Raw genomic sequence first — 20378 nt, forward strand, 5'->3', positions numbered from 1 at the left:
TGCATCTATTTTAATTATTACAGCTAGAGTAGCCAGTGCATCAGCAATTTGATTTTCCTTTTCGGGTAGATGCTCAAACTAAACTTTTTAAAATTGCTTGACCAACTCAGAGATGTATTTATGGTACCGAATCAACTTAGAGTCTCTTGTCTCTCATTTACCTCGTAACTGATAGATGACTAAAGCTGAATCTCTAAACACATCTAACACTTTGATCTTTTTTTCCATTGCTGCTTGTAGACCCATAACACAAGCCTCATATTCAGCCACATTGTCTGTGTAATTGAAATTTAACCTGGCTGTGATGGGGTAATAATGTCCATCAGGAGATATCAAAATTACCCTAATACCATGACCCAAAGCATTAGCAGCTCCATCAAAATACATCATCCATGATTTTTCAACAGGTTCATTTTCTTCAATGGCCATCACATCCTCATCAGAAAATTTTAATTTCATTGGCTCATAATCTTCGACTGTATGATCAGCAAGAAATTCACCTATTACACTCCTTTAATAGCCTTTTGAGTCATATAAATGATATCATATTCTGAAAGCATAACTTACCACCGTGCTATTCTTCCGTCAATGAGGGCTTTTTGAAGATATACTTAATAGGATCCAGTTTTGCTATGAGCCAAGTAGTGTGATAAAGTATGTATTGTCTAAGCCTTCGAGCTGTCCAAGTTAATGCACAACACATCTTCTCTAATGGTGAATACTTGGACTCATAATCAGTGAATTTCTTACTCAAGTAGTAAATTACTCGTTCTCTCTCATCAGTTTCATCTTTTTACCCCAGCACACATCCCATTGAATTTTCATGCACTTTTAAGTACAAAATCAAAGGTTTTTCTAGCATCGGTGGCATCAAACACAGGTGGATTTGATAAGTATTCTTTGATCTTATCAAAAGCTTCTTGGCATTCGTCATTCCATTCTCCAGGATCATGTTTTCTGAGAAGCTTGAAAATAGGATCACACTTATAAGTGAGTTGAGAGATGAAGCGAGCAATATAGTTTAATCTTTCTAAGAAACCTCACACTTCTTTTGAGTTATGAGGAGGAGATAAGTTTTGGATGGCTTGTATCTTATCTGGATCAACTTCAATTCTTTTTTCAGCGACTACAAAGCCCAATAATTTTCTTGATTTGGCTCTAAATGTACCTTTAATAGGATTCAACTTCAACTGAAATCTTCTTAAGCTGTCGAACAGCTTTTTAAAATTGACTACATGATCCTCTCCTTCACAAGATTTTATGATCATATCATCCACATACACTTCTATCTCTTTATGCATCATGTCATGAAAGAGAGTCACTATTGCTCTTTGATAAATAGCATCGGTATTTTTCAATCCAAAAGGCATAACCTTATAACAGAATATCCCTCATATGATCACAAATGTGGTTTTTTCCATATCATCTTGGGCCATCTTGATTTAATTATAGCCTGAGAAACCATCCATAAAGGAAAATGTGGAGTGCCTAGCAGTATTATCCACTAGAGTATCGATGTGAGGTAGAGAAAAGTTATCCTTAGGGCTTGCCCTATTCAAGTCTCGATAATCGACACACATTCTCATTTTTCCATCTTTCTTAAGAACTGGCACTATGTTGGTTACCCATTCAAGATATTTTACCACTTTAAAAAATCCAGCATCGAATTGTTTCTTCACTTTCTCTTTAATTCTCAGCAGCATCTCTGGTTTCATGTGCCTTAGCTTTTGCTGCATTGACTTATATCCTGATTTTAAGGGTAATTTATGCTCTAGAATATCAGTGCTGAGTCTCGGTATATCCTGATAAGTCCATGCGAATACATCTACATATTTTCGGAGTAGCTCTTTTAGCTTTTACCTTTCAACTAGTAAAAGAGATGTACCAACTTTGACCTCTCTTTTATTTTCACCATCTCTCAAATTTATTGATTCGATAATTTTTTGGTGGGGTTCAATTGACTTATCTTCATGTTCTATTAATTTTAACAAATCAAGAGGCAGTGTGTAGTTATCTGAATCTTCCTCATTATCAAGTTCATCAACATAAATTAAGTTTTCAAAATCAAATTCGAGATTATTGCCATGATTATCTTTATGTTCATTGTTTGGGACCCTGCAAAGGGTAAGATGAAGAGAATATTGGCAGACAAAAATAGAAAGGTAAGAAAATGATGAAAAAAAATGGAAAGTAAAATAAAGATGAAAATAATAGAAGAAATACGGATGCATCTTCTAAGTCTTTTATTAAAATGACAAATATAAACACACCATAAAAGATCTCCTAATACTCGTAAAAAGTAATTAGGGATTTAAAGTTTCACAGTACATTACTTTTCCAAAGTTTTAAAAATAACAGGCAATTTTGTAATTTTTCAATTATTCAGCTCAAAATTTGAAGGACAAGGGTACACGAATAACTCTTCAGTTTGACTCTTCTTTTCTCTATCACCCACAATTTGAATGGCTAGCTCTAAAAATTTTTCCATGAATTCTGCACTTAGGGCTTCCGGTAAATCTGGATAAATGTATCTTTTCAACTGAAAAGAATCATAGAGGTATGGAATGACCATGGGTTTTAACTCCAGCTCATATCCCCTAAAATTAGCTATCCTCTTATCTCTTTTCCCATTTGCCATTCTTATTTATCCCCTTTTATTGGCTTATATCCCAAGCCAAATCTGTCTCTCTTTTCATAAATGACCAATGGCTTCATGATTCCTTACAGGTTCTTTCCAAGTCTGACTTCAGGTCGTCATCCCATCTTGGTAAGCTGTTTGACTACCATTTTAATTGTCATAGACAAGTGTGACAAATACAATTTAGATCCTCTAGCTATAAATGTTGCATTGGCAATCTTGAAAGATCTATAAGAACAGTCTAGAACTTCATCTGTCGATTCCATATAAGAAGTATTTATCGGTTGAGTTACTAATAAATTTTCTTCTTTTACCACACATGTTAGCTTTCCTTCAACAATGAATTTAACTTTTTGATGTAATGAGGATGGAACAACACCTACCATATGGATCCACGGTCTACCTAATAAATAACTATATGAAAGAGAGATATCATAACTTGAAACTTCACATTGAAAGTGCATGGGCCAATCTGTAATGGCACTTTTATATCTCCTAGCACCTCTCTTCTGGTTTCATCAAATGCTCTCACTATCATATGACTAGGTTTTATATAAGATCCATCAACAGGGAGTTTTACCAGAGTAGTCATAGGTATAACATTGATGGATGAGTCATTATCAATCAAAATCTTAGCCATTATATGACTTTTACATTTCACAGTAATGTGAAGAGCCTTGGTACTTTCTTTACCTTCAGGAGGAATCTCTTCATTATTGAAAGAGATATAGTTTGAAATCATCAAATTACCAACAAGCTGTTCCACATATTAAACAGAAGCATTGTGAGACACATATGCTTGATTAGCACCTTTAGCAAAGCATTACGGTGTGACTCTGAACTGAGCAATAATGACAATAACGAAATTCTAACTGGCATCTTGTTAAGCTGTTCTACCATGCTATACTTGCTATATTTTATTAACTTTAAAAATTCACTTGCTTCATTTTTAGATACTAGCTTCTGGCATTTTTTTTTTTGAGATTACGTCAAGATCACTCTGACTTTCATTTTCTTCTCTTACTTTGGCTTTTTTTTTCTAGCTTTTTCTAGAACCTCTAGAGTATAACAGCTGCCACTTCGAGTTATGCCTCATACGCCCGTTATATTGGCAGATCTGGGTTAACTACGACATCGTAATCGTACTTCTAAGGTACTACTTTATCATTTTGATATGAAAAAGGGCCAGAAACTTTAATTGTCACTATTGGTCGAGAAACGAGCTTTTTTAGCTTCGATGTTGGCATCTCATCATAATAGATAGTTACTGATCTACGCACAAACTTATTCTTTGAATTAATGGTAGACACTTCATCTTTTACTAACTTTTTTTTCTCTTGGTAAAACTCTATTCGACTCTCATCCATCAATTTTTACACCTTTTGATTGAATTGGTGATAATTCTCGATAGAATACCCCAGAACACCTTCGTGATAATTATAACTTTCAGTTGAATTAATCACTTTAGAGTAATTTTAAAGTTCTATTGGCTTCAATATGTCAGCTTTGATCAAGGCTTCAAACACTTTAGCCATAGAAGTTTTGACCTCTTCTATTCTTCTTTTCACATAGCTTGTTTACCCATCAACCAAAGCATTTATTGATGGCCTAGTATGATTTGGTAGAGGGTTTTCATTGACATTTGGAGTCCCTTATTGGTTGGTATCAAAATTTAATACTCTTTCATTGATTAACCCTTGCACTTTACACTTTAAAGCAGTACAGTTCTCAGTGGAATGACCTGGATTCCCATAGTGATAATCACAATGCGAATTAGGGTCATACCATTTGAGAAATGGAGGTTTCATAGGTTCAACAATAACAGGAGCAAGTAGATGTTTCTCAACAAGTCGGAGATACAAATCTGTGTAGATGTTTCTTGGGGCTCTTAGACCACTATTAGGTCTTCATTCTGGTCTTATAGGTATAGTAGGATGATTATAGGAATAGGTGGGTGTCTAAAAAGATGACTGAAAATGGGATGGATAAGCTGGTGGTTGTAGTGGTTGGTATGGTTAATAGGATGAAGGATAGATATAACATTATTTATGGAAGGGTAATGGGTTTGGTAGATTGGTACATGGTAGGGCGTGAAACTTTTGAACTGTTACCCTACATAGTTTATGCTTGGGCTTCATTTTCTTTCTTTTTGAGAGCTCCACCTTTCTTTACTCCACTTGTCTCTCCTGTATCAAACTTGTCATTCTTTATAGCACTTTCGATAATCTCACCTGATATAATCATATCTGTAAAGTTTTTGGTCGTATTGCCTATCAATCTCTCATAGTATGGTGCTTTCAGAGTATTCACAAATAAAACAATTATTTTTTTCTCGGTGAGAGGAGGTTGGACTTGTGCAGCCACGTCTCTCCATCTTTGTGCATATTTTTTGAAGTTTTCAGTTACTTTTTTTCCATACTTTGTAGAGATAGATGATCTGGAACCATATCCGTGACATGCCGATATTGTGTAAGAAATACCTTTGTAAGCTCTTGCCAAAAACGACTACGAGTCCTATCTAATTGAACACGCCATCCAACTGCAGAACCCGTAAGATTATCTTGAAATATATGTATTAATAACTTTTCATCGTGAGCATGTGCTGCTATCTTTCGACAATACATGATGATATGGGTCATTAGGCATTTTATGTCATCATATTTTTCAAACTCAAGGACCTTGAATTTAGGCAGAATGACCATATCAGGGACTAAATAAAGCTCGATTGCATCTGTGAAACCATAAAAATTCATTTCTTCCACTGCTCTAAGCCTTTCTTCTAATAGCCTCATCTTTTTCTAAGCACTATTATCTTTCACTTTCTCAGATATCTTTATCCCTAGCTTTTCTCTTTCTTTGGGATAATCCAAATCAGGAACTAGGATTGGTTCGGGTGGATTTTCCATCATAACAGGATTAACAAAATTTTAAAATTATCTCAGAGCAAGTGTAGATGTCATTCCTGGATAAGGATTGGGATATCCACCGAGAATAAGAATTTGTACTCTAGTTTCTTGAGAAAGTTGAGTCGGTTGTGGCTCAAACCCTGGAGGGTAAACAGGATCTACCATGTCTGGTGATTGCTCTTGAAAGCTGAGATTTTCTTCCACTGCTTTTCCCTTGTCAAGTTTTTTGAGCATATCCATTATTGTACTAAGATCCCTTCTTAGTTCTTCTTGAGCTCTCTCTATTGTCTCAAATTGACTGGTCTGTTTTTACTTCATAATTCTTGTTTGAGTCCTAGTGTTGTATGAATGGCGAGTGGGTTGAGTCAAAATTTTTGAAGGGTGAGCTATTCTTGAACCTTTATTACCACAGATTTTTTTTAAAAAAAAATCAGAATGCCATGTGTCGAAATTTTTATTTTTGAAAATTTTTTTTAAAAAAATGATGCATGAATGCAAAAAATATTTTCTCCTTGACAAATTTCAATACTAAAAATTTTCATTGATTCCATACAACTTTGATTACATGAGATTTATCATCTTAGAATTATATTCATAAAAATGTTTGACTTGCTCATAATGGTCTTTTACCTCATCTAGAAAGTTTACTAGGCGCTGTCCATATTCTTTTACAGGATTGACTTCTTGTCTTAATGCTTCTACCTTTTTAACCATCTCCCGTGCCTTTTTTACTGCCTTACAAACTTGATTGGTTATGTGTTCTATGTACTGTTGCCTTCCTAAACTTTCTGCTTTCCATATCATGTGAGCATCTCTTTCTGAATCACATGTGAAGATTTAATCTTTTTCCCTTTTATGCCACTCATCTATCATTACTGAAATATGGTTCTTGTAATCTTGCAATTGTAGCTCTAACCCTCGGATCATCCGATGAAGTGATTTTTTCTCATTTAGTACTTCAAAGTGCTTTCTTTTCTCTTTTACTAGCATGACTTTCAACCTTTCCTTTTCGTTTTGGCATTCCATCAATTTTGTTGAGGTTGTAGAATATAATCCCTTCTAATTCTGACATTCTTGAGAAATTTTGGTGATCTCCTCTTACTTTTCTTGAGCTTTGCCCTTCCATTAGTTTATTACCTCTCGGAGCTCATCCATTTCACATTGTAGTCTAAGGTAAGACTTGGTGACTTTTTCAGTTTTGAATTGGATTCGTAACCTCTTATTTTCCTGGTGTAGATTTTTTAAATCACTATTAGTCAGATTTCGTTCTTTTATGACTTTTTCTAATCTACTCTCTTGTATCTCTACTTCGTATTTCAATTACTCTACTTTCTCGTGAAGTGTCAAATTTTCTCTTCTTATTTCTTCTTTTTTAGCTTCTAATTCTTTCTTAACAAGCTCAACTTTTGATAATTGTACCTCTTCTGAAAGATTAACCAATTGATATGAGCTATCATCAGGAGGGAGTACTATGTCTCTAGGTCACCTTACTTTCCAAATCTGGTAATCAGAAGTGACTTTGTTGATGAGAGGCCCTAACCTCATTTTTCGTGTTCTCTTCCTTGCTTGGATCAATTGCTTCGAAGTTCTTGATGGATTCGGTTCCCCATAAATGAATTCTACTTGGACCAGGCCATAAGTAGCAGGAACAAATTGCTTTGCATTAAATTGCCTAAGTACCATCAATGGAGTGTAACTTACAATACCCCATAATCCTAACAACGGTATCCACAGCTCATTTCTTTCACAATACAACAAAGGCACACGAGGCATCCAAGGCACCATCCACTCGATTTCATCCCCAGTAAGCCTTCGCAAGAAAAGGACCCAATCTTTTTTAGTCTTCAATGTTGACCATTGGCTTTTACAAAACTCTTCGATTGGTGCCTTATTTTGAAGATATGGTTTCAAAAATGCATTCTTTCCACACTTGAAATGACTTCTAACCTATACGTAAAGACTTTTAACCCATACGTATAATAGAGATGCACATCCTATGAATCATCTTTTTTCATTTCATCAACAGAAATTCAATGACCTGATGGTTTCAGCTAGGACTGCAGGGGTAGGATTAATTGCTTGGGTTTTAATTTGCTCAAAAAAGTCTATCACAGTTATCTCAATGTAACCTAAAATCTTCAAAAAGATTATCATGCCATACAATGCTAGAGCAAACACAGCCATACCTTGATCATCATTTAAATGCTCTTGAATGAAGTTTTAGAGAAAGTGCTAACGAATGTCGAGATGTTCACCTTTAGACTTTGCAAAGGAATCAATGGTTTCTACTTTAACCCCTATAAGCTTGGCTAACTTTTTGCGATAACCTGATTTTGGCTTTCGAGTAAATACTTTATCTGGACATTATAGTTTTATCCCGAACAAAATCGAATACTGCTCGATAGTTGGCACCAAATCTTCCTAATTAAAAGTGAAACATCTATAGGATAGATTTCAAAACTGTATAGCTGCTTTGACTAGCTGTTCATCAATCACTACTGAAATGAGGGATGCAATCTGCCCATACTTTTTATAAAAGCTTTCTTTTTTTTCTTCACTTAACTGATCGTAGACAGTAGCTAACTCTTTTAAATTATTTTGTGTGAGATCTAAATGTACTTTCTCGGGTAATTCAAACACATAACCGGTAGGTAAACAATCTTCATTCTTTTGTTGAACTTCTTTTGACCAAACATGTATTTCATTATACGACTCATATGGCACACTAATTGAGGATGAGCAAATCTGTAGTTCTATGGGATCCATGAAAACTTCTTAGGAAAAATATATCCTAGAGCAAATATCTCGATGCAAAACTATATGATATGATTAATGTAAAAAGAAAAAGAAATAAAATTGAGTTAGTGTGAGAATGTGATTTAAGTAATTTTTTTTTATTTTTTTAGTGTTTATTTTTTTCGTTTGAGATTTTTGTGTTTGTTTTGTTTTGTTTCGTATTATACACAATTTTTATTCTTAGGTATTTCCTACAAGAAGGTGGATGGGGCTCTACATAAGACTGGTTTTCTAGGCTTATTATATGCTGGGTTTGGATTGACAGGGTCTAAAGGTTCCTAAATTGTTCCTCACTGTCATCCGTGATGGACTAGTAAGGCACCCCGATCCTCACCCATTACAGGCTACGAACGAAAAGGGTTCAATTCGAGTGAAAGTATTTCGCTTGTCATTGCGAAAGTTATCATCTCACGAGAGCATATGTACTTTACTTTCTCCTATAAAGGACGAAGCCTAGGTATAGAGCTCATGTATGAGATGCATCGTGCCATTATGTGCAAATATATCATAATTTATTGAGAGCAATATATACAGAAAAATAAAACATAAGAGGCATAGTAAAAGAAATGTGTGTGAGTTTTTTTTTTTTTGTTTTTTTGCTTTTTATTTTTGATTTGTTATTTTTTACTAAAAATGAAGAATAAAAATTTAAGAAATTGATTAGGACTATTTAAATCAAAATTTGAAGATAACAAGTAGTTAATTTTGGCCTGACTCTCGAAAACAAATGGCTTTCCCAGTGGAGTCGCCAAGCTGTCGTAACGGTTTTATGTTCGCCTGACGAATTTGGAAACGAAATAAAAAAATAACGGAATCACCACCAATCTTTTTTGGCTAGGTGTGATTGGCCACCTATTAAAACATATCTTTTTGATGAAATCTTAAAATTAATTAAAATTTATTAAAAAGATAATTTTAGGTTCTGCGCAACAGTCTGGATTCGAAAGTCGGTTACGTGTGGGGAAGGATTAGCACCCCCACAGCGCCCATTAAAAACGGTACCAATTAACAACGTGTTATCCTTTGATTTTGATAAAAATAGTCAAATTTTCGGTGTTCGAAAAATAATTTCCTTGATTTTTTATTTATTAAAAAAATTTATTCTTGAGAAAATAAATTAAAACCTTTTTATTGAAATTATTCTTAAAATGTTCCAGTGCGTTGGTAACATTAAAAGAACTCTTTCTCACCTAGAGATTTTTTAAAAGCATCTCTACTCGGAATACTTTTAGAATCTTATCTTTGGAGGCTCAAATTTATTTTTCGTAAGAAAATGTCATGCATGCAATGCAAAATGTTACCATGTTTATGCACGCATTTTATTTTCCTTTGTTAGAAATTTTATTAATTATTTTATTAATATTTTTATTTAAAATTAAAATTTTAAAGAAAAAAGAATTTAATTATATTGAAGATTTTTTTATAAATATTCCAATACTCTGGTAATATTATACAAAAAATCTTTTCACCTAGAGATTTCTTAAAGCATTTTTACTTGGAATACTTTTAGAATCCCATCATTGGATAAAATTTTTTTTCTTCCTATTTTTATTACATATATTATTAATTTATTAACCAATTTTTATTTATTAAAAAAAAATTTTACTGTATTGAAAATTTTTTATAAATACTCCAATACACTGGTAGTATTTAAAAAAAAGTCTTTTCACCTAGAGATTTCGTAGGCATCACTACTCGAAATACCTTTAAATCTTATCGTCGGATAAAAATTTCCTTTTCTTACATTTTTTATTAATTAAATTTATTTTTATATTATTGTTTTTAAAGTTTATTTTAAAAATTAACAAAATTATAAACGAATTTAACCACATATTTTATCATTTAATCTAACAAATATAAATATTTTAATATGCATAAAATAATATATAAAAAATAGGAAAAAATTTTTTAAAAAATATTTTTTACCTGAATCGGATTGGTCAACGATCTGGTCAACGCGCGATTCAATTCGACGGTTCGATCTAACGGTTCGATTCGGTTTGGACGGTTCAGCGGTTCAGTATCGGTTCGGTTCGGTCTGAACGGTTTAGATCGGTTAGGGCAGTTCAGCGGTTCAGTATCGACTCGGTTCGATCTGAGCGGTTCAGTTTCGGTCCAGTCAGACCAATCAATGGCTGAAGAAGAAATGGATCGTCGAGTCGGGTGCACAGATCTCGAGTCGGGTCATGGGTTGACGCGCGGATCCTGGGCTCTTAAAACGACGTCGTTTTAGGCCTTTAATAAAACGACGTCGTTTTGGTTATGAGCGTTTATATAAAAGGTTCAAAAAAATTTTTTTCACTCATTCTTTCCTTCCTCCAAAAAAAAAAAAAAATGTTTCTTCCTCTAATTTTTTTTTTCAAGCGACCTAGGGCTGGTGGCCTCCGTCGTGACGGCTGTTGTGGTCCTCGCCGACGGTGAACTTCGGCCACCGTCAATGGTGTCGAAAAATTTCAAAAAAATTATCACAAACTCCTCTCGACCTCTTGAACACAGATCTAGCCTTCTTTTCACAAAAAAGAATCCCCACTTCCCTAAATCTGCTTTCAAAATTTTGGTAAAAAAATATTTTTTTGTTTGTTTGTGTGTTTTCTGGTTTGTTTTTGTTGGGTGTCTTTATAGGTGTAGTTTGGTGCTGGGTTTCCTGTTCCAGGGGACTGCTTTTGCTTTCTTTTTTTTTTGTGTTTCTACAGAATTTTTTTTCGACAGAATCTTTTTTTTTTGTCATTTTTTACTTCGGTTATGCCTCATCCTGTTTGCAAATAATAAGTCCTATTTATAAAGCTTTTTGGGATTCAAATCCTAGATTTTCTGGGATTCGAACCCCATTTTTTAACTGAAAAATCACGCATGTCGTTCGTGATTGGCGGCTTGTCGGTCGACCATTGGCAGCTAGCGACAGTAATTTTGACTTTAGGGATTGTGCATTTAATGCACTAGATTTGAACCAGATAAGGATGAAGAAGAAGGGAAAAGGAAGAAGGAAAGAAAGAAAAAAAAAGAGAAGAAGAAAAATGCAGAAATGAGAAGAAAGAGAAAAAAAGAAAAAAAATTAAATAATAATAATAATAATAATAATAATAATAATAAAAAAATGTTGTTTACAAAACTAAGTGAATCATTTGACTTGATTTCATAAAGATTTTTGTTTAAAGAACAAGGGAGATTGCATATAAACCTAAACAACAATGTTGATTATGAAATCTAATTTCAAATATTATTAAGACAAATAAAGTCTTAATGAGTAGTATTCTTGAAATAATTATAAATGATTATGTTATAATCATAGAAAATAACATTCTCAATTAGTAGTTTTTATCTCCTCGGTAAACCAATAAAGGTTACAAATGAAGTTTCATAGAGTTGATAAGAAATGGACAAAACCAAAATGTTTTGTTAAAATAATTTACATAATATGAAATAATTATCATCATAATATAATGGTTACAAAAGGAATGCCTATTGCAATTATGACAATTCACCAAAGGATTTGAAATTCACATGTTTATAATATGGTGAATTAATTTAAAATTAATTTAAAATGTGTATATGAAATAACTTTAAACGGTTATCAACTCCAAAGAATATGTAAATTAGTTAAAGTTCTTAATTGAACTTAAACTCTTAAGAAATGGTAATATCATTTTTTTGGTTTATCATATCATATAAATTTATAATATGGTTAAAAGTGTTCATAGTAAGTTCAACAAGTTGTCATTATTTGAAAAATATAAAGATGATATGATAATTTTGGTATGAACCAATAACATATTAAAGATACAAAAAGGTTTTTTATGAAATAAGAGTTGTACATAAGATTGGGAATAAAAGCTTATATAAGATGTAAACTTGCACTTACATAAATGACAAGTGAATTATCCCAAATAGAGAAGATTCTAAAGGAATCTATTATTGTACAATTGGTACAATAATAGCGAAGAAAGATAATTGAACAATGAAATATATAAAAGTAAATGATTGATGTGTGGTAAAAAACATATAAAGGTAAGAAATTACTTTTGTAATAGGCAAAATAATAGTAGATGGACAACCTAATAAGGTTTGCATTGGAAGATTTTAAAATAATGTAGTATAATATTGTAAACTAATCTTTTGATAACAGAAGGAAAGGCCAATGCAAGAGTGATTACCAACATAATAACAATCCAAAAATGAATTAATATGCATGTATGGTGGAGTAATGCTTCTTGGTATTTAAAGAAACAAGAAAAATTCTATTATTTTTGGAATTTATAGTTTTAGAAATGGCAAGTAATAAAGTAAATCTAAATATTTGTTTAAAGTCTAAGCCAATGTACTATAAAATTATAGGGATAGCTAAGTTACATTATTAAAGGCTTGACGCCAACAAATGAAATCTAAATACATTGTTTAAAGCATAGCTATTTGTAAATATTGACAAAGGTTTCACAATAAAGATACTTTGTCAAATCCAAAGAAACAAATCATTTTTATTAAGGAACTATATTGAATTGATGTTTAGACTTTCATAAGTGATGGGTAACAAACTCAATTATTAAGTAACAAAAGATAGAACTTCAATTCAAGGCTTAATTGCACATTAAGTCTTAAGTTTTAATGAGTAAAGTATATCATTTGCTTCTTACTACAACTACTTTAAATTAAAAAGATCCCAAGTTAAGATAAGCACTTGAAACCATATATTATAAAGAAAGGTTGAGAATAATGGATCCATAACATGTAAATATAGTGTTAGAATACTTATATGGTTTTATTCTTGATGGAGTCCATTTATATGAGACAGAATGGTGCCATTTTTTGGAGCAATGAGCTTAGTTTTGAAGCACTCACGGATATACATGACACACAATCATTTAAATTGTGTCAAAAGCATGGCTAAATGATATTTTGATGAGATAACAAAACTTATGTGTGGTTTAGTGTGAGACTAATCACAAAAAATTGTTGATTCAAAGATGTAAGATTTATGAAATAATTTTGATTAATTCAACAACACTTTATCACTAAGTGAAGATTTTGAAATCATGTAATATAATATCTTCACTAATATATAAGATTTTTGACAGTATTGAAACTTATCTTATTTTGAAAAAGCAAGAAAAATGTTAGAAACATTTTCAAAATATGAAAACAATATAATTTAGTAAAGATTTAATTAAAAGAGAAATGATATTAAGCTATTTAATAGCTTAAGGTAATTTCCATGCTTAATAGGATTGATTCTAGACTTAAAGAATCAACATAAAAAGGCTTAGCTAGGAGCAATAGATTGCCTTAGCAAGAACAATTGACTGCTATGTACTAGCTTAAGGAGCATTTGATGGCCTATGCTAAAGGAGTTGACTACACTGAATTCCAAAATAGTAATACAGTCTTGATATAAAACTTAACAAAGGAGTAGTCAACAACCTACACAAAGCAACCGATTGGTATGACTAGAATTGATTATTTTAAGTTTTAAGTATTTTAAAGCTAAGGGAAGTTGATTGCCATAGGCATTTGTCGATTACTTTTCTTCTTGAAATTTTTAAAAATAAAAAATATAGAGAGGTAATCAACTATTTTGTATGAGTAATTGACTACTTTATGGGAGTAATCGATTGTTTTAATTGAAAATTTGTAATTTTTTTAAATATAAAAAATTATTTCTATTGAAATAAAAAAAGTAATCATTCAAAATAATCTATATAAATACAACATGATGAGATTTCTTATCATAATACACTTATTACTTTTTGATACGCTCACCGTTAACATTTATATGTATGAAGTATGGCTATTATTAATTTTGGATCTCACCCATGTACATAATGATAATACTTTTTTCTTTAAGGAAAATTCATTCATTGCATTTCAAAGTTAAAGTTGATACATAGCCTCAGAATGATTGTTAAATAACAAAACAGGTGCCTTACTGAACCAAACTCTTTCTCCTATGATCTCTTTCCCAAACTTTGCAAGACTATGAGATATTACATTATTTATCATAACATATAGATCCATAAATCTATAGTTAGACACAACTTAAGGAGTCATCACTAGTCTTTTTTAACTAAGTGTGATTGGCCACATAATGAATATATCTTTTTAAAGAGCTCTTAAGCTTGAATAATGGTTTCTAAAAGAATAGGTTATAGTTTACTAATCAGAATAGGGTTCAAAAGTTTGGTTACATATGGGAAAGGTTATAGCATCCATATATGCCCATCCAGAGGATGGTACCATTTTATTTTAAATTATCCTAATGTCTTGATTCTAATGGTCTTAAATTTTATGTTGAATATTAGAAATAACTTTTAAGATTCATCAATATGGTAGAATTCTTAAAAATACTTCATCACATCAAGAGTATTAAAAAATCTCAATTATTTTCTTGAAGAGGTTCTGTCATCGAAAAAAGATTTAATCATTTTTTATTTTTGTTTTTTTTATTATTGAAAATATTTCTAATTTATCCACTATTTGGGCCAAAATTAGAAATATCTTTTTACTAGAAATTTTTATATAATCAACCATTCGTTATTATTAAAAATTTTATCCTCAGAATTTATTTTTATTTCTAAATTTTTCGCCATTTGGGTCTATTTAGAAAAAAAAAAATTGGTTAGTTTCTTGATCTTTGGAAAGAAAATAATATGACAATTATTTTTTTGAAGTTTCATCTAAATTCTTTCACCATTTGGAACAAATTTAAAGAAATTTCTCACCTAGATATTTTTTAGAAAATTTACTATTTGAAAATTTCAAGATTATTATTCTTGGATAATTGTCAAATATTTTCAACCAAAATTTTAATTTTTTTAAAAATTGAAAATAAATATTAATTATTATTATTGAAACTTTTATTTAAATTATTCCACCATTTGAGACAAATTTTTTTAAAAAATTATCACCTAAAACTTTTATAAAAATTTACCATTTGAAATTTTATAAAATTTCATCATTTGATAATTATTATTTATTCTTAAAAAATATTTTATTTGGTTTTATATTTTTATTTTTCTAAAATTTAATCTTACAAAAATACTTAAAAAAAAAAAATAACCAAAACAGGAAAATGGCTTGGCTTGACTAGAGAACTCAGTTCGGCTGCAGGTAGAAGAAAGGGTTGGAATGGCATAACTCACGACTTGGCTCGACTGGAGCCAAGGACAGGGACGTAGGTTGAAAGTGGGTCAAGCACTATGGGCTAGGTCACTTGCAAGAAAACATGCAAATCCTAGGTTTCTTAAATGCTCAAAACGATATCATTTAACAGTAGTATAAAAGATTGAATTCTTTCTTTTATTCCTCAAATTTTTCTGCCTTTCTCTCTCTCTCCTATTTTTTTTATCTCTCTCTCTCTAAAAACTGATGAATGTCAGTTGAATCTTCACTGAAATCTGGGTTGGTTCATCAAATGTTCATCAAAAGTTTATCGATTTTTGAAAAACTGACATAGGAATTGAAAAATTTATCGAAAACTAGAAATCTCATTGGAAAGTCACTAGAATCTTCAACTGTCATTGGAAAATTCAACCGAAAACTGAAAATTTTTTAAAAAATTTCTAGAAAAAAAAATTTTCCTTTTAACCCAAAAAAATTTTAAAAAATTTTCATATTTTCTAGCTTCCCTTGTATGCTTTTTTCTCTGATATTTGTGTGTGTTTTTCTACTTTCTATCTTTTTTTTTTTTTTTTGAGGATTGATGCAGGTCTGTATTTATAGGATTTCAATCCAAAGAATCCTAAACTGGAAAAGAGTTTCGATTCCCTCTAAATTCAAACTTCAATTCTGATTTTAATCCAAATTTGTAACCCCAGAGAAACAATCTTAAACAAATTCAACCTCCCTAAATTTTTCTAATATTTTATTATTTTATTTTTATTATTTTTTAACATAAAAAATTAAAATTCCAAACAGATTGGGTGTCTACATTATTCTCACAACTGATGTGCATGAAACCATAACAAAAGAGCTGGTTCGCTGTTGTTCTTATATTTTTAATAATATGGCCAATTGGTGAAAGTTCTGCTTCATTTGCTTTAAGATTTTAGTGATGCTTAAGGAGTCCCCTTCAATAACAATTTTCTACAATCCCAGCTCAAATGCAAACTCCACCGTTTTCAGTGCTACATTTCAATTAAAAATCAATAGATAAAAATAATAATAAAGATGAGTTGAACCAGATACGATGTGTGAATCTAATTAAAGGTAATTTTAACGTGATATTAACGTATAACCTATAGATATGAACCAAGTTTAGTACAAAAAGATGATATTCAAAAGCGACCTCGAGTCTAACACACTATAAAAGAAATTATTGGCTGGTAGGGCAAAATCGGATCCAAAGTAAATCCAAGCTGCAATATGTAAGCTTGGTTGGGATGACTTAGAGTCTCAAGGGACTCATTATTGTTAAAAAATCACCACAGCGTTGATACCACTTGTTAGGCCAAAAGGTCTCAATCTAATCACACTAGCGGAAGCATAATCAAACCATGAATCAAACACACAAGAGAGAATAATTTAACGTGGTTCAATCCAATCGACCTACGTCCATGGATGAGAAACAAATCCACTAGTTGTAGAGAATTACAAACATACTAATTAAATCATCAATCTCTTAACAATTAATACCCATAAACCCTCTCAATCTCTTCTAGTCTTATAGATTATTCTCAACCCAAACAAACATATACTCATGTGCACTTTTTCAAAATAACCAAACATATACCCATAACCTATACATCATACCTATGTGGACTCTCTCAGTCTCTTTTAGTCTACTCATAAATAAATATACACATTCATAAGACGTAAATATTCAATACTCCTATGGGGTATCTATCCCACAAAACCTTACAACTTTTTTACATTTTTTTCTCATACCTAACCTTGTAGAGACTTTACCTATTTAGAACCACACAAACTTACATACTAAGAATTTCTTTCCTTTTAGAATTCTTATCTTACAAGTCAAACTTGCCTATTAAGAATCTTTTTCCTCTTAGAATTCTTCTCTTGCAAGTCAAACTTGCCTATTAAGAATCCTCTTTCTCTTAGAATTTTTTTTTGCAAGTTTTTTTTATCTCTCAAGCAATATCTAGTCAATCCCAAAAAAATCTCTAACAAATCCCAAACAGATCTCCTATAGGATTTGAGTCATTATTCATAACAATCTTCACATTGACTCAAATTTCATCAATCATTTGTCTTCATGCTAGACATGCTTGGCTCTATCTGTAATGGAAGTTTGATAGTCATCTTCTCTTATGTGTCTTCATGCTTCATGCAAACTGATCCTCAATCTTCAAAACTTAAACTTAAACTCTTCTTTTGGATTGAGCTATTCTGGATTTACCTCTTGCCATGGCTTGAACCATGCTCTTCTCACATTTCAAATCTTTAGCTCTTTCCATGTCTTGAACATTAAGCTCTTCTCACATCTCGAACCTTTAACTCTGATACCACTTGTTAGAAAATCACCATAGCTTTGATACCATTTGTTAGGCCAAAAGGCCTCAATCTAATCACACCAATAGAAGCCTAATCAAATACAAAAGAGATAATAATTTAACGTGATTCGATCCAATCGACTTACATCCATAGATGAGAAACAAATTCACTAGTTGTAGAGAATTACAAACATACAAATCAAATCATCAATCTCTTAACAATCAATACCTATAGACCCTCTCAATTTCTTCTAGTCTTATGGAGTATTCTCAACCCAAACAAACATATACCCATGTGCACCTTTTCAATACAACCAAACACATACTCATATGCACCCATACATCATACCTATGTGGACCTTTTCAATCTTCTCTAGTCCACTTACAAATAAACATACACACTCATATGACGTAAATCTTTAATACTCCTATGGGGTGTCTATCTCATAAAACCCTATAACTTTCTTACATCTTTTCTCATACATAACCCTGTAAAGACTTCACCTGTTTATAACCATACAAACTTGCATACTAACAATCCCTTTTCTTTTAGAATTCTTCTCTTACAAGTCAAACTTGCCTATTAAAAATCTCTTTTCTCTTAAAATTCTTCTCCTGCAAGTCAAATTTACCTATTAAGAATCATTTTTCTCTTAGAATTCTTCTTTTGCAAGTCTTCTTATCCATCAAGCAATATCTGACCAATTCCAAAAAAATCTCTAATAAATCCCAAACAGATCTCCTATGAATTTGAGTCATTATTCCTAACAGTTATTGCGTGTTTTACGTGTTTCCAAGAGGCATCAACTTAATATATTATTATTATTATTATTATTATTATTATTATTATTAAGAGCTTAATTTGAATATTTAATTTAGTTAATTGATGCATCCATTATTACAATTATTCGTAAAAACTTCTCATATTTCCAAAACCAATCCAAAACCTAAAGAGTAAAACCTCTTAAAAACAGAAACAACTAAAAACCCCAGAATCAAAATTAATTGCAAAACCTAATATCTCTTAGCTAAACCTAGAAACCTCAGAAGATTTTAACCATCCCCCTTTTTGTGTGTTTAGGAATGCGATTTATAAGACATTAGACAGTGATTTTAAGGATTTGCCTTAAAATTGAATTTGTCACCAACAGATCTGATCTTAAGTTACTTTGATTTAGAAATTTTAATTTTAATTGATTGAGGCAAATTTTGTTTTCAATTCCACACACACATGATTTTTGGAAAAGTTTTCTGATGTCATTTCCTTTTTTTTTTTTTTTGAATAAGTAAAATTAAACCAATAATAATAATAATAATAATAATAATAATTGGGCCAAAGCTCAAATGAAATAAAATGTAAGAAATCCATACATGAACTCTTCCAAAGCTTGACGATCTCGAAAAAACTCAAATCGAGATATTGATTGTATCCCTGACAAAAATAGGTGTCTACACATGTAATCAATCAAAAAATTCAATTGTAATATAATAATATTCTCAGGAATGCAATCAATCAATGAATGCATCTTTCTTTTATACTTAGAATATTTGTGTAAAACTCAAAGTTATTGAATAACTTACACTTGATTATCACCATAAAATTTTTTAATAGATAATGGAAAGGTGAATGGTAATATTTGAGAATAAGATTGAGTTGTATTTTTAAAATGGTTGTTAAATTATTAAATTTTTTATAGTTATATTTTTAAAATGGTTGTTAAATTATTAAATTTTTAGTTTAGTCATTAAAGATTGAGTTAGTGTTTTTTCACCCAATAGTTAATCTCTATGATTAGTTATCAAATATCACATAATATTATCATGTCAATAAATTTTATTTTCTAAATTTATAATATGACGCCTCAATTCATATCAAATAACATGATAATATAATGTGATGCCAACAGTTAATTTGATATTGTCACATCATCGCTCTATTAAAAATTAATGATTAGGTGACAAAAAAAATCTATTCAAATTTTAATGATTAAATTAAAAATTTTAATAATTAAATGATTATTTTAAAAATATGATTATAGTTTAGTAACCAATAATATATTTTACCTTAAATTTTACGATGGTCAACCAATTTAAAATTAATTAATAATAAATGAAAAATCTTGTTAAGTTATGTGTGTATGATAGTACCCCAATTATAATTGCTATGGTAATTTTTTTTTTTTTTTTAATAATTGTAATACTTTCCTTTGACTGCAAGAATAATAAAATTTTCCCGTTGTATGAATTTCACATTTAAAAATATAGGGCCTAATACAGAGAGAACAACGACGATAATAATGTCTATTTGTTATCACGTGAAACGGTTAGATTAAGAGAAATATATATATATATATATATATATATATATATATAGAACAACGACGATAATAATGTCTATTTGTTATCACGTGAAACGGTTAGATTAAGAGAAATATATATATATATATATATATCCACACGAATTAATCTAGTTGGTAAGAAAAAAACATTTTTTTGTCAACTGTGATTTAATTATTGTGGGAGTGCTTTGATAGTAAAATCTTAAATGCACTAAATCGATATGCGATTGTTTAGAAAGAAAAATGATGATGCACGAAA

This window comes from Durio zibethinus, chromosome 14, assembly GCF_047325235.1.
Source record: "Durio zibethinus cultivar Kanyao isolate XHJ-2024 chromosome 14, ASM4732523v1, whole genome shotgun sequence".
In the NCBI taxonomy this organism is placed as follows: Eukaryota; Viridiplantae; Streptophyta; class Magnoliopsida; order Malvales; family Malvaceae; genus Durio; species Durio zibethinus.